Below are 16155 nucleotides of genomic sequence, written 5' to 3'. Positions count from 1 at the left end.
ATTATAGAGATTACATTATATTATAGTCAGTTTCCTGTTCTTCCTCTTCATCATTGACCTCATCATCAATAATACATATTTTATTAAGCATAATCTACAACAAGTGATAGGGGTACAGAAATTTAATAAATGACTCATGCCCTCAAGGAGTTTAAGTTAAGAAATGAAAATTAAACTGAATTAATTAAAATTAAATGAAAATAAACTGAATTAATGCCAACCAATTAACAATCTTTTGGACCAGTATGGAATGGATATTCAATAAATATCAGTGAAAACATCTGTGGTACCCTGAGTTTTTACAAAATAATAACAATAATAATTGTATCTATGGACACTTATATTAGCACTTTAAGAACTGTAATACTAGAATCTAGGTATTAGAAATTGCCTCAAAGATCATCTAATCTAACGAGAAACTAGTCTGGAATTTCTTCCATGAAGGTAGTCATTAGTGTTGGATTTGGAGTAAGGAAGACCAGAGTTCAAATCCTGCCTTAGACACTAGCTTTGTGACTTAGCAAGTCACTTAACCTTTCTCTTCCTCAGTTTCCTCTTCTCTGAAATGGAGATAATAATAATACCTACCTACTTCATAGGTCATTGTGAAGATCAAATGAGATAATATATGTTAAATGCTTTGCAAGCCTTAAAATGCTATATAAACAGTAGCTATTTTTATAACTTTCATTTTGTTTCATTTATTATTATATTGTACTTATCTCATTTGATCCTCAGAAAAGCTGTAGGAGGTAGGTGACATTATTATCCCCATTTTACAGCTGAGAAAACTGAGATAGACACAAGTTAGGTGACTTGCCCACACAGTTATGAAGTGCATGAGGCAGGATTCAAACTCAAGTCTTACTGATTCCAAGCCCTAAGCTCTAATCACTGCACCACCTATCAATATTACTATTATTCACAATTGATCATCCAGCTCCACTTTAAAAGCTTCAAGTGTTGGAGAAAACATCATCTAAAACATCCAGAAATCAAATTCTCCATGCATCCTGTTCCACTTTTGGATGACCTAATTATGAAACTTTTCCTAATTTGAAGCTAAAATCTATCACTCTTCAAATTCCACTCTTGCTTCTGACTCTTCCTTCTGAGGCCAAGAAAAACAAATCAGACACCTCTTCCTTTTCAGATATTTGACCACAGCTGACCTGTCCCTCCTAAGTCTTCACTTCTCCAGAACAAGCACCCCTCATGTCTTAGACCGTGTCACACTGACACAGTTCCACGTCCCTTCCCCATATTGTTCTCCCTCCTCTGGGCATGCTCCAGTTTGTCAATCTCCTTCCTAGACATCCTGAGAACCAGTGGCAATCAGGGTACTCTTGGTTACTGGGAGAGAGAACCAAGGCCATCAGATATCAAATCCTACATTGCTTTAGGGATCAAAAATTGCATGTGAAATGTACTATGTAGATGCACATATGTGAACAAATCATGGTGCTAAGCAGTGTACAGAAATCAATTAATCAACAAGTCTGCTTTGGTTCCTACTCCAAATAAGACAGAAGGAAAAGGGTTTCAAGGGAAAAGATCCTTAAAGGAAATTACAAGCTTGTCATATGCATAAAGAGAAAACTAATGACATCATGGTAACAGAATGACAGAAAGTACTTTAGGAGTACAGATGAAGGAAGAAAAAATTGAATACTGAGCTGAAAAAAAAAAACATTGAGGAAGACATGTGGCACCATGGGCAGACAGTTGGATTTAGAGACAGAGGTCCTGGATTCAAACCCTATTTCTAATCCCCATTACCTGTGTGATCTTGGGCAACTCAGAGTCTGTCTGGTCCTCAGTTTTTAAACTATAAAATGAGGAGGTTGGACTAAATGTCCTCCAAAGTCCCTCCCCTTCCTAAAGTCCTTTCTATAATACCATGACCTAGTCTAACTACAAGAGAAAACTGAGGCATGGAGAGGTTTAAATGATGTCCTTGGTTACACTGAGCATAAGGAGCAGAGCTAGGTTTCAAACCCTGTTCTATCTGATTTAAAACTAAAGATGAAATGGTAAGGGAAGGTTTCATTATTTAAGCTCAGCCTTGAAGAATGAGTGTTGGTCATCCTTTATTTTGAAGAGGACCAATGTCTTAATTTGCATATGAATTGGATTTAGGTAACACAGCACTGAACAAAGTCATCAGCCTCACTCTTCCTGAGCCACTGAAGTCCAGGGGCAGGATAAAGTCAACAGGACTAGCAATCGCCCAGAATGCAACGGATGACCTTGTTGTCTTTGATCTCTGACCATGCTTAATGGCTACTGGAACAAATTGTTCTCATCCGTCCAATCCAACCAGAGGAAGTCTTCATGCAATTGGGGAAGACATTTTCCTAACTCACTGATGGGTTCAGGGCCTGTCAGTTACTCTCAACCTGGGTTAGTCCATCTGCCCAGATGTTTTTATTGGGGTATATAAAAGAATGAGCAAAATGTGGCTAGGCAGGAGGAGAGAATGATGGACAAGGAAAACAAATGGGCAAAGGGATGGAGTCAGGAAAGTTTAAGGGGTACCCAAGGGATCATTTGGACAGATTATAGAATTGTAATAGGAGAGTAAAGAGAAATAATGCTAGAAATCTGACTGGAATCAAACTCTGGAAGCCACAAAAATCTGCCAGTTCAAGAACCATGGATGAGGAATCAGATGTGCTGGGTTCTATTTTCAGCTGCTCATCAGCTGAGTGACCTGGGGCAGTTCGCTTTGCCTCTTTAAAACTCCATTCACTCATTTATAAAATTAGGGGTTGAGCTAGTTCCACAAGGTCCCTTCACTGTTTTTTCAAATAACACAGACTCTAGAGCTAAGGATGCCAAAACATAGTTACTGCTGTTTATTTTGGTTTTGATTTTGGGTTGAAATTCTGGTTTTGTTCCTCACTTTAATAATAATAGGACTGAGAGAAGAGAGTTCAAAAAAAATTTCTCAGGGATCCATCCATTCTTACTGGTGGCCAGGGCAGGCCTTATTTATAGGAGTAAAGAAGTGATTAAGCTTTATGTTAAGAGGAATGTCAAAAGAACCCCTGTCTGAAATTAATCCTTCCCACTTCTAACCGCACTAAAGTCTCCCACACCAAGTGAAATTCCACCATGACAACAATAAGAGCATAGGATCACAGACTGAGACTATAGCTGGAAGGAATAGGACAGATCATTTAGCTCAATCCTCTCATTTCACAGATGAGGAAGCCGAGGCCAAGAGAGTGGAAGGGTCTTGTCCAAAGTCACAAATATAGTAAATAGCAAAGTCAGGATTCAATCTCAGGTCATCTGACTCCAAGTTTAGGTTCACTTCACTATATTTAAACAAAGGTGGTAATTAAAACTGGGAATGAAGCAGATTACCAAAGAAGAATCTGGAGAGACAGATAGAGACAGAGACAAAGAAACAGAGAAACAGAGAAAGAGAGAGACAGAGAGAGAGAAGACAGAGAGAAAAAAAACAGAGAGAGAGAGAGAGACAGAAATAGAGAGAGAAAGAAACAGAGAGAGAGACAGAGACAGAGAGAGAAAGAAACAGGGAGAGATAAAGAGAGAGACAGAGAGAGAAAGACAGAAAGAGAAAGAAACAGAGAAAGAGACAGAAAGACAGAGAGAGAAAAAAACAGAGACAGGGAGAGAGAGAGAGAGAGAGAGAGAGAGAGAGAGAGAGAGAGAGAGAGAGAGAGAGAGAGAGAGAAAGAGAGAGAGAGAGAGAGAGGGAGAGAGAGAGAGAGAGGAGAGAGAAAGAGAGGCTCTTTGCCTCTTCCCCAGGTACAGCATGTGCTGAGCAGTCAGGGAGAAACATGACAACATTGGACACCTCTGAATCTGAATTAGGGTGGTATCAATATAAAGAAAAAGTTCCCAGATGCTAAAAATCAACTTCATCTACTTTATAATTTTGCCTAAACTCAGATCTTACTTACTTACAGTAGGACAAAGTCTACTGCATTTCTTTATTTTTCTGGCTTAGTTAAAATTTTGAGTTAAAATTCTGTATTTTATGTATAAGTAACTATTGATTTTGAAAAAGGCAGACCAGGAGTCTAAACCATTCTTAACTCACAGGCCATTGAAAAACAGGTGGCAGGTTGGATTTGACCTGTAGGTTATAGTTTGCTGATGCCTGATTTAGATATTCATCAAATACATATCAAGTGCAGAGCACTGTTAGATACTGGGGGAATTGCACAATCTAGATAATATGCAGATGGAGTTTCAGTTTAGGTGGGGGGATAAAGCAAACACAAATAACTACAATACACAATAATGTTTGATGAGTGCATTAGAGGGGCACAAAAAGGAAGTTCTTTGGGAGGTCTAAAGATGAGAGTCTTTAGCCTGGGAGATCATTATGCAGTTTTCTCAGAAGCTGGTTGCTCTATTTCCAGGATACATAATAACTTTTGAAAGGAATTCATTTGAATCTGAGTCTTTTATATTAATTTCAATGTCCATTTCTATCTGCCAGATTCTTAACTTGGGGGCTAAAGTCCTTTGGCAGAAACACAACAAAAAATATTCTGCTCATGAGTCATTATTCTAAGGCAGAATGTATGCCACCAAGTCTTGGGCCCAGGAGACACATGCAATATATCCAAGACCAGTCCTAGGAATACAGGTCTCTTGATGGGGGGAAGGAGTCAGATAGATCTGAATAATGTTATACAGAGTATATCCAAATCTGTATCACAGTAATAAGCTGTATCATAATGAGATTCTAACAAAAATAAAGAAAACCATTTTCCAGTAGCCAAAATAAATACAAATCAATACTGTCTTCTTTTATCAAAAGACAACCTTTTATTTTAAAAAAATACCTTTTTAAATTATAAAATGTTTAGTCCCCAGATTTTAATTCTGTAAACATATGTTACAAGGATCTAATTAAATAACACATGTAAAGTGATTTTCAAATTTCAAAGCTTTACATACATGTGTGTTAACTATTTTTATTTCTTTATTTTTTATTATTATTTACCATAATGAAGGGAGCATCGTATAATGAAGAGAGAGCTAGCCTTGGAGTCAGAAAGACCTTGGTTCAAATCCTAACATATACTGATGGTGTGACCCTGGGCAAATCATTTAACCTCTCTATGCTCTAAACAACTTCCTAAGACTATAAGGGAAGTATTTGTTAACCTGTACTGGTAGACAGTTTCCTTATTCAGCCATTTCCTACATCAATGTTGTCATAGGTTTAGTTTATATCCATGTCTCATCTATACACATATAAGATATAACATAAAAGTCCTTCACTTGAAGAAGATCATAGGATGTCATGACCTAAATATTCATCACCATCAATGAGCCTGTCATTGAGGATTTATGTGGAAATATGGTCATCTAAGGATGGTGGCAGCCTTAGGGGTCCTGACTCTTCATGAAAGAGAGAAACAGAAAGGCACTGACTTTTGAAGCCCAGCTGAGAATATCACCTACAAAAAAATATCATGCCAACTCTAAATATAGAAAAGGACTCTCAGGGCTAGTTGTTGGGATGTAGTCCTTGAAGCCTAACATGGAAAAACTTGTCAGAATTTGTGCTCCACTAAGGAGGCCTTCAAAAGTCTGGGGTCACCTCTGTGCTACTATAGTTTGTAAGAGTATGCCATTGTGAAACTGATAATATGGTAGGAAAAAATTTAGGACACGTAAGGTGCATAGATCACACAAGATATACCTTGTATCCTCCTCCAAAGGCTTTCTCTGATGCCTCTTCTTGACATAAAGGTGATTCTGCACTTTAGAAGACTATTCAGGTAAGAATTCTTCAAAGCATTGCATGTCTGTCCTCTTAATACCAGTCTGGTTGTTTGAAGAGGTTTCATCACCAGACTAACTGGGGAGTAATACATTTTCCAGGCAGAGAAATTATAAAAGACCATCTAGTAAGGTACTAAGGGATTATAATCTGTGTTGAGAGCAGCTGGATGGCACACTGGATAGAGTGCTGGGCCTGGAGTCAGGAAGATAAATATATCTGTGAGTTCAAATCTGTCCTCAGACGCATACTAGCTGGCAAAATCACTTAACTCTATTTGCCTCAGTTTTCTCATATGTAAAATGAGCTGGAAAATAAAATGGCACACTGATCCAGTATCTTTGCTAAGAAAAGTTCAAGATGAGGTCAGAGAGCTGAACACTACTGACAACAATCTGTGTCAATGAAAGGAGTACAAACACCAAGGATATAGTACCTCCATGCATTATTGAACAGAACGTACACAGAATAGACATAACTACATGAAACAATCTCTCTGGCTGAATCTTCCAGTTCACACTCCCATTCACAGATTAGGTACCTGGACCACAATATACCATTATATTATTTTCTTCAGCATTCTAGAAGCAACTCTGAAGAAATAGGATTTCAAACACTGTGGTTCCTGAACCCCATAAGGTATATCCCCCATTTTCAAACAATCAATAGAACTCTATTAACTTTTATAAATGGTATTGATTGAGAAGTATAGGAAAAAACAGCAGTTATAAAACATTTCCTCCTAACCTGGGGGCATACTTTCCCTTTATGCACAGAAGTTTCCTAGGAAGAGTGGATTCAAATTTTAAACAAAAGCAGTAGCCAAAGAGTATCTCCCAAAACCTAGCCCTGGAAAACCTTTTATAATTTTATGGAGTCCTCATCAGATTTTTCTTGAGTTTAGCCCTCTGCTGGGTTCCAAGATTCAGTGCCTTCCTACTTCCTTCTGTCCTTAAGGGTCAGGATCCCTAAAGCTGCCATCATCCTCAGATGACTGTCTTTCCACATAAATCCTCTACTATCAGCCACTGGTGGACTTCACTGACTGGTCTTCTGTAGAACCTCTAAAGACTCTTTTCACCTATCAAAATTCATAAGGTCATAATCTGGTCAATTACATCTCTCAAAATTCACTTGCCTAAGATCAGGAAAGAATAAATACAAAAGAAAATGAAATTAAACAAGGTACCATATGCTCAGAAATATATGGCAACTGGGTGGGGGAATACAGCTTGTTACTGTTCCCCAAGCAGGTAGCTCATAGCATTTCTACCCCATTTGCCACAATAAAGAAAAAAAAACTACTATAATGCTGCCCTTCCTTTTGTGTGTTAATTCAGTTCTGGCTCAGTACCTCCTGAGTCACCAGTTCTTCCAACTCCACAACCAAAGAGAAAATTTTTTGTCAGTACCCCATATCAGTCACTCATTGTCAAAACTCAGTTCACTAAAGTTCCATATGTTGTACTGAAACTAGATAAGGAATGTCTATGTGTGCTCTATATAACCCAACAGGAAAAGCAAATCTAAGCATGCTCCAAGGACTGACCTACCATTGGCCACTCCTGCCATTACAAACATATGAAATTAGTGGGCAAAAATAAGTCTTATGCACACAGAAATCCCTACATTGTGGCTCTGCATATAAGCATGTGTCCAGACAGGCAGATACCAAGTAAGTTTTCATTCAGGTTTGCCGTGTTTTGCCACTGACTGGTTTATTTAGAAATAGTTGGACAAAAGGACAAGGGCAACACCGCTCTAAACCTGTCAGATTTTTTTTAAAAATAAAACTTCCAGCTTCTGATTACAGCAGGATATTTTTCCAGGCTCCAAAAATTTGAACTGTGAGACTACATATTTGAAGCTCTGCACATGTTTGAAAAAATGCTCTTGAAAATGCCGATAATATTCAAACAAATAGGTGGATGTTTTAGGAGAGAATAACATTCTTTACTCCCCAGTATTTTCTCTTAAACCTCAGCTGTCAACACCAGCTAAGATCCCACCTATCAGATATCATGGCAGTACCTGTCTTCCCCTCACCCACCAGCCACTTAAAATACTTTGCTTCCTTTTAATCAGAATAAGCTCCGATTATCTCCCTTCAAACTAAGATTGTTGTTTTTATAACGTTAACAGTCTGAAACAGAGCATAACAAACAATCCAAAGCTGTCTCTGTTGTTTCATGGTTTCAGGAAAGCTGTTTTAGTTTTACAGATTTTACTTACATATATTTATAGATGTGTGCACCATACAAAGATAGTACATACATATATTGCTGTCTCATAAACAAATAGAAAAATATCTCACAGCTGCTGCAGAGACTATAATATTATGTTCAGGGATATTTGTTGCAAAAATACAAAGCAGGGTGGGGGGGAGGAAAGCAATCTATCTGCTCTCCACCTCTTTTGCCCAGTATTTGATTGCCCCTGGCTGTCTGTGTATTTAGAAAAGTGCATCAGTTTTGGAAAGATGATGAAAAAACATGATGGGAGGGATGTCTACCCTTACATAATGGCTATAGGTCAGTCAAACATCATTAAATTACAACTACTAAATGTTTTCTGTGAGGTAGACTAAAAGAAACAAGAGAACAGCCAGTTCCCATTCTCTACTAAAGCATAGCCTTCAAATTATTTTTAAAAGGACCAAAGCTCAAATACCATTACTTTCATTACCTAATTGCATCAGGACATAAAGATTGTCAGTCTCAGTCAGACCCAGAGCACATCCAGCCCAGAGTTCTGTCTCCGGCTGGGACACCAAGAGGATTGTGGAAAGACGTGATTGTTTTGCTTGATTACAAACCTCAAAGATTTGTTTTGGGGGTCTACCTATAGAGGTCTATACCTATGGGGTTTCAGACATCCATGCTTTCTCTCACAGACCACTATCCAATTCAATCCATTTTAATTCAATAAACATTTATTAAGTGCCTACCACGTGTAAATTGAGTGGTGAAAGGGCAGTCAGGAATACTTGCTACAAACAACCCACAGGGGTTCTTAACTTGTTTTGATCATGGACCTAGGATTATAGCCTAAAGAAGCCTTATACCTTATCTCAGAATTATGTCTTTAAACACATAAAATAAAATTTATGGGATTAAAAAGGAAGCCAATTACATTGAAATAGAATTGGAGAGAGGGAGACAGAGAGAGACAGAGAAACAAAGAGAATTTAAAATTCACAAAATACAGGTTAAGAACTCTAGCTCTAGGACTATGGCTGTAAAAGAGTAGCTGGTCTCTACTGATAGGTTAAGTTTCTTCTCTGAGATTCCTCTATACCAGTGAAATCACAAATCCAGAAAAAAAAGCATATGGCACTGAGGATACAAAAGCAGAAGAGTCTCTAGCCTCAAGAAGCTCACATTCTGTTGAGCCTTTATCCATCATTTTTACCCAAACTTTTAGGGGAACCTATTTATGTATTCAGTTTGTAGCCCCATTTGAGGTAACAAGTTCCACAACTTTACTGGCCTCTATGAAAAGGAGCACCTCTTTTTATTTACACAATTTGGTCTCATTTAAACTTCAGAGAGTATTTCCTGTTTTACAAATCAAGAATCTGAAAAACTACTTTATATCTCTGTAATGTTAATTTAAATAGGAAGGTCTTTCCCATTCATCAATGTGACCTACTTAAATCACCTGGAAGCCTAAGTCATATATGGTGGGAGGAGCTTGCTGAATGAGTGGAACAGGAAGGGTGGAGAACTGGGAGGAAGTTGGTTAGGCATTTAGGGCTGGGGAGAGAAAGGACGCAGGCAGGCAGACACAGGTAGTCTTGTAAGTATTTGCTTGTGGGAAGGGAATGGCTCGGGCAACTGGGGAAAAGGGGGGCAGGTTTGGGAATGCCTTTGTCCCCACCAGTGTTAACGGGTATTGACTTCTTGGCTACTATGATGGATTTAGCTTTATGGTATTAGGATTTGGCTTCCTGGTGTCTGAAAAAATGTTCTTCTTCTGCCTTCTGTATAGAGAGTCTTTTATATTTTGCAATTCAGAACTATGCCAGCATATTCATAGCCATCTTCAGTGCTGTGAATATTGCCTGGGTGATACAATCTCCCCCAAACACACATATTTTTCCTATTTTTATAGATGTTGATATTAGTACTCTCTTGGCTTTTGTCTCTCCAGAATGAAATGGTACAAACCTCTTAGCCTACCTTCTAACAGCCAGATCACTCCATCCCCAACCCCAATCCCCTTGATCATTAATTGTCCCTTGAAGGAAGATAGGGTATAAGGATAGAAGGAGAGAGGTTTAACTTAAAACAAAATTGTCATTTGATTATACATTAATACAATTCATATTTATGAAGATTGAATACAAACTATTAAAAGAAAGTTTTAATTTAATTAAGAAAATCAGTAGCTATGTAATTACAGAGAATACATTACCTATCATACTCCAATTCTGGGGCAAAAGGGCTGAGAAGATTAACAGATCTATTGCTTTTCCTGTTTTATATTTTTGCAACAAATATCCATGAGCCTAATATCATGTTCCCTGAAGGTATGTTTTGGCAGCTAACTTGTTAGTACAAGACTTTCACTGTAGCTACGAATGAAATGAGTATTTTTTTCAAGAATTTTTGTCACATCATTAATAACTTCATTCAAAGATCACACATCTTTACTTCAAATAAAGCATCCAACCATGCAGTCAACATCTTGTTGACCTCACTTACAAACAACCTTTGACAGTTAGCAGAAGTCTGAGTAATTGCCTATCACATGCCCTTGCCTTCAAAAATACTTAGTTCTATTTCATAAGGGCTATTAATTATCTTTCTACTTCTATACCATGATAAACATGATAAACAAATGAATTCCTGTCTAGAAAGCTATTTCATAAACATATGCATGTCTAAGGATATATATTTAGATACACACATTTTACTTTTGTAAATAACTAAAATGCAAAAAACAGAATAGGGACTCTGAGAATAGTCAACAGGCATTCATTAAGTGCCTACTATGTGCAACACTGTGCTTAGCCCTGGAGATATTTTAAAAAGATAAAGCTATCCCTGCTCACAAGGAGCTCACAGTCTGATCAGGAGCTAACATACAAATAAACATGTACTCATAACACGTACACAAAATAAACTGGAGCATATCACTCTTTGAGTCTCCTTCAAATTGCTTCCTATTGTAAGAATCAACTCATTTGGTGATTTAGCCCAAGGTTTACAAATGGAAATAGATTTGACTGGTGATCTGGTCCATTTTCTGTGTAGAATGTGCCCAAAATTACTTCATCTTCTGGTGATGGTGAGTTCCCCATAACCTTCAGACAGAGATATGGTGGGAAATGTTCTTGTTCATAGACAAATGAGACTAATCATAGAATCATAGGTGTAGAAGCAGAAGGACTAGTGAGATGAGGAAAATGAGGGCCAAGGTCTCATAATAGTAAGCAGCTAGGGTAGGATTTGAACCCATGTCCTCTAACTTTAAATCCAGTGTTATTTCCCCTATTTCCACCTTTCTGAGATCCCCTCCAACTCTGAGATCTTGCTAAAACAGACTCTGAAGAGGGAGCATTGTAGAGTACAACAGTTCTCAAAATATTGTCTAAGAACCCTTGAGGTACCAGGGGGTCTAGGAGGTGAAAAATAACATAATAATACTTAGACATTATTTACTAATTAAAATACTCCTCCCTTTTCCAACTACACATCTATGTGAGGCCGGATTTTCTTCATATATTTCAACCAAAATAAACACAACAGATTGAATACAGAAGCAAATAGGGGAAACCATCTGTCTTCTATTAAGACAGACATTAAAGAGATTTGTGAAAATATATAAAATTATGCCACATTCTTCTCACCAATTTTTTTTTTGTTTTGAAAAACAACTATTTTCATTAAAGTGTTATTTCTCTTAACATATAATTGATTTATTGCTATTATTTTAAATGAATTAATAAAATACTTAAAATTTTTGTCAGTAAAATTTCTAATACAGTAAATATTGATAGATAGAACCCACATAAACAAAAGTTATTTGAGATCTTCAATAATTTTTAAGAGTGTAAAGGGGTCCTGAGACCAAATAGGTTAAGAATCACTGAAGTAGAAGACAGAGGGCTTGATTTTGGAGTCAAGGAGATGGGTTTGAATCCAGCCTCAGATATTTCCTAACTCTGTGGTTCTGTGAAGCCCAAGTCATTAAACGTCTTTGGAATCTAGTTTCCTCATCTGTTAACAGAAGGGAATTGGGCTCAGTGACCTCTGAGGTCTCTTCCATCTCCTAATCTATGAGCCATGGATTCATTTCCTCCGCTTATCTTTTAATAAGATTTTGATTAGGACCTTCTTCCACTTTATGTTAATCAATCACCAAATTAACAGGTGTTTATTGAATCTTGTGGAGCCATTATATAGGCATCGCATTAGAATCACCAGAAGACTAGGAGCACAACAAGTTTAATATGGGCATGTTCACCATCTTACTAATATATGGACATGGTTCCCTGATAGAATAGAAGTTCCTTGAGGGCAACAACTGTTTCATTTTTGGTTTTGTGTCCCCAAAATCTAACGCAGTGACTGGTAGGCAGTGAGCTTATAAAGCTAACATTTATAGGGTACCTTAGCATTTGGAAAGCATTTGTTGTTTAATTGTTCTTTAAGTTGTGGCTGACTCTTCTTGACCCCATTTGGAGTTTTCTTGGCAAAGATACTGGAGAGGTTTGCCAGTTCCTTCTCCAGCTCATTTTACAGATGAGGAAACTGAGCAAATATGGTTATGTGACTTGCCCAGCGTCACATGGATAGTAAGTGTCTGAGGCCAGATTTGAAATCAGGAAGATGAGTCTTTCTGGCTCCAGGTCTGGCACTCTATCCACTGTACCATCTAGGTGCATCTAGGTGGCTCCTTTGGAAAACTACATATATTATTTCATTTGATTTTCATAACAACCCTTTGAAATAGGTCCTATTAAGTTAAGAGATTTGCCCACGGTTACATAGCTAGTGTTTTAAAATCAAAATTATTGTATTTCTTGAATCAGAATCAGTCCTATTATTTCCTAGGTAACAGATTTTTTAAAATCCCAAACTGGCTAACCTAGAACCATAGTAGGGCTAGGAAGGATATTTAGAGTCTAACTGAAAAGACTTTGATTCATTGAACCTAAAGATACCAAACCTCATCTCAAGTAGTACTTGTCCAGATAATAAGAGGCAATAAAAATGGAAAAACTTTTAAGATTTAATTCTTAGTCTTTTTCCAAATTCTTCAACATTATACTTTAAGTCAGAAGTTCTTAACCTGGGATCTGTAAACTTGGTTTTTAAAAAAAATATCTTGATAGTTGTATTTCAGTATAATTGTTTTTATGTAATTCCATGTATTTTACTTTAAGCATCTAAAAACATTATTCTGAGAAAGGGGTCCGTAAACTTCACCATCAGAGAGAGAGAGAAAGAGAGGAAGAGGGAGAGAGAGAGAGATATTAAGACCCAAACTCAGTTCAACTCTGATGCTTCATGGTACCCTGGAAATAACTGCATTCCTGAGGACTGTGCCAATGAAACACAAGCTTTGTCTGATCCTCCGAAATTGGAAATGTTTTCAATAGAAGCCTATCACAAGAATCCATTCAGGGATTAGTCTGCCTAAAATCAGAGAAGCCAACCACCAAAGGGTTGGTCATAAGATGAGGATTTTTTTTTTTGGTCATAACAATGCCTGATGTCCACCTAGGGAGGTAAAGAGGAGCTGCTGTCTACATTGGTGGGGGAAACATCCATACCACTGAAATTAGAGATGTTAGAGGCATTGACCATATTAAGCATATGTTCTCAGGGGGGAAAATTGAATATAAATATTTAGCTAAGGCAATAGTGTACAGTTAGTTTCTGTTTAGACTTAAGACAATAATAATTTACGTTTCTGTAGTGTTTTACAGATACAAGGTATTTTACTGTACATGCTTTCATTTGACCCATAGTGAGAAGAGATGGCATAAAGTCTTTTCCTACTTAATTAGTGGAAATCAGTATACTTGTTTCATTAGATTTTTGTTTCTTGATAGAGGCTCATCTTAGAGCTCATTCACCTGTTTTCCTCCTTATACTAAGAAGGGAGGGAAAGGAATGAGGAACAACCTTGAAAGTCAGAGCCATTTTTAGCTCAGAAAAGTCACTTCTTTCAATGGCCAGAAATGATTTCAGTTAAAAAAAAAATTACTGGAAGCACAGAAAGCTCATCTTCACAAAAATTATTATACCTTTAGTTTGCTTCCTGCAAAAAGGTCAGAGGGCCTAGATCCAATTAATGGTAGAGAGCTTCTTTAGTCCAAGACATAATTTAGCAGTGACTATGCTTTATTATTCCTACAATTGGTTTGAGACAAAAGCTACTGATGCTCACTTTGTTAGCCAAAACCATTTGAAAGAGGCTCACTAAATTTGCTAAACCACAATATAGCAAACTCCACAGCCCAGCTAAATCCTTTTTTTGCAATAGAATTTAGTTATAGAGAATCAGCTGTTAGGAATCATATTCTACATCTGCAGCAGACACGCTTATCCTTTTTGTGTGTCATGGACCCCTCTGGCAGTCTGGTGACACCTATGGACCTCTTCTCAGAATGAGATTTTTTAAAAGCATAAAATAAAATTCATAGCATTACAAAAGAAACCAATTACATTGAAATAAAGATGTAATTTTTCCCATGCAAGTTCACAGACCCCCTGAAATCTATCAATAGACTCTTGGGGTTCAGGGATCCCAGGTTATGGATCTACAGGACAGCAAAATGCAATAGCCCAGTGATCTTCTCAGCTATGCCTATTAGGGAATTAAGAAATGAAAAAAATGCATTGAACACAGCAGAGGAAGGAAAGAGGAACCATTCAAATAGCACCCCTACCTCAGTGGAGTTTTTTAAAGTGTTTGTGTTTTCACATGTAGATTGAGGTAATAAGATCACAACTCTGGAGCTGGAAGAGATCTTAAAGGTCATGTAGTCTAAACCTCTCATTTTACAGATAAGGAAACTGAGGCTTAAAGAAGATAAATGGCTGCTGCAAGGTCACATGGGTAGTAAACGGTAAGCTGGGATTCTAAGTCAGATCAAGTGACCTGAGGTTCAGCACAATGCATTGTGCTAGGTGTCTTGTGTTTTATTTGCTTTGTTTTGCTTTGCCTGGCTCCGTATTTTGGATATTGAAGGAAATGAAAGCTATTTAGTGGCAGAATAAAATATTTTTAAATGCTAAACAACAGCTCAGATCTATTCTTGCCTTCCACACTCACAATGTCAATAATGCCCAATTCAGCCCTTCCACAAGTACAAATATGCAGATTAACATACGCAGATGACATTCTCTGTTTACTAGGAAAGCTTTTCTGCCTGGGAAGACCTTGTTAAAGAAGTTGTTACAAATAGATCACAAGACAGTTGCTCTGGTTCATCCACCAAGACTTGGAAACACATAGCTTTATTCTATATGAAAGCTACTTCAAAATCTTTTGTGCTGTGTTGTTCAGTAGTGTCTGACTCCTCAAGACCCCATGGGGTCTTCTTGGCAAAGATAGTGGAGTGGTTTGCCATTGCCTTCTCCAGTGGATTGCATCAAACAGAGGTTAAGTGGCTTTTCAAGGTCACGTAACTAGTGGGTATCTGAGACTGGATTTGAACTCAGGTCTTTCTGACTCCGGGCCCAGTACTCTATCCACTGAGCCATCTAGTTCCTTTTCACTACATTGAACTTTTTACCTATGCAACAGATTCAGATATATCATACAACAAGAAAGAAGGCCTAACTGACCAAAATGCTGTTTTTATAGTTAAATGAGGAAGACTGAGGAATCATTTGGCAAAACTCCTCAGTGTAGACAACCAATTGGCCAACATGGTCTTGGGATATGTTATGCACATCACTGCTTCATCTATTCAACTTTCTTCATCATTTTGCACTACTCTTCTTGCTGTCATCTAATATAGATTATTATCATATTATATTATTATTTTAGATTTTAGCTTTCTTCCCCTCAGATGAGGTAGCTAGGTGGTATAGTGGAGAGAGAACCAGGTGTAGCATCAGAAAGACCTGAGTTCGAATGTAACCATAGATAATTATTAGCTGTGTGACCATGAGCAAGTTACTTAACCTCTACTGACCTCAGTTCTCTCATCTGTAAAATGATAATAATAATAGCCTCTACCTCCCAGGATTGTTGTGAGGACAAAATAAGATCATGGGGACCAAGAAATCAAGGATTGCTCCAAGATTGCAAACTTGGGTGACTGGAAGGAGGGTGGTACCATCAACAAAAATAAAGAAGTTTAGAAGACAGGTAGGTATTAGGGAAGAAATAATGAGTTCAGTCCAACTCTTAAA

Source organism: Notamacropus eugenii, chromosome 3, assembly GCF_028372415.1.
Source record: "Notamacropus eugenii isolate mMacEug1 chromosome 3, mMacEug1.pri_v2, whole genome shotgun sequence".
Classification (NCBI taxonomy): domain Eukaryota; kingdom Metazoa; phylum Chordata; class Mammalia; order Diprotodontia; family Macropodidae; genus Notamacropus; species Notamacropus eugenii.
This window is presented reverse-complemented; position numbering follows the sequence as displayed.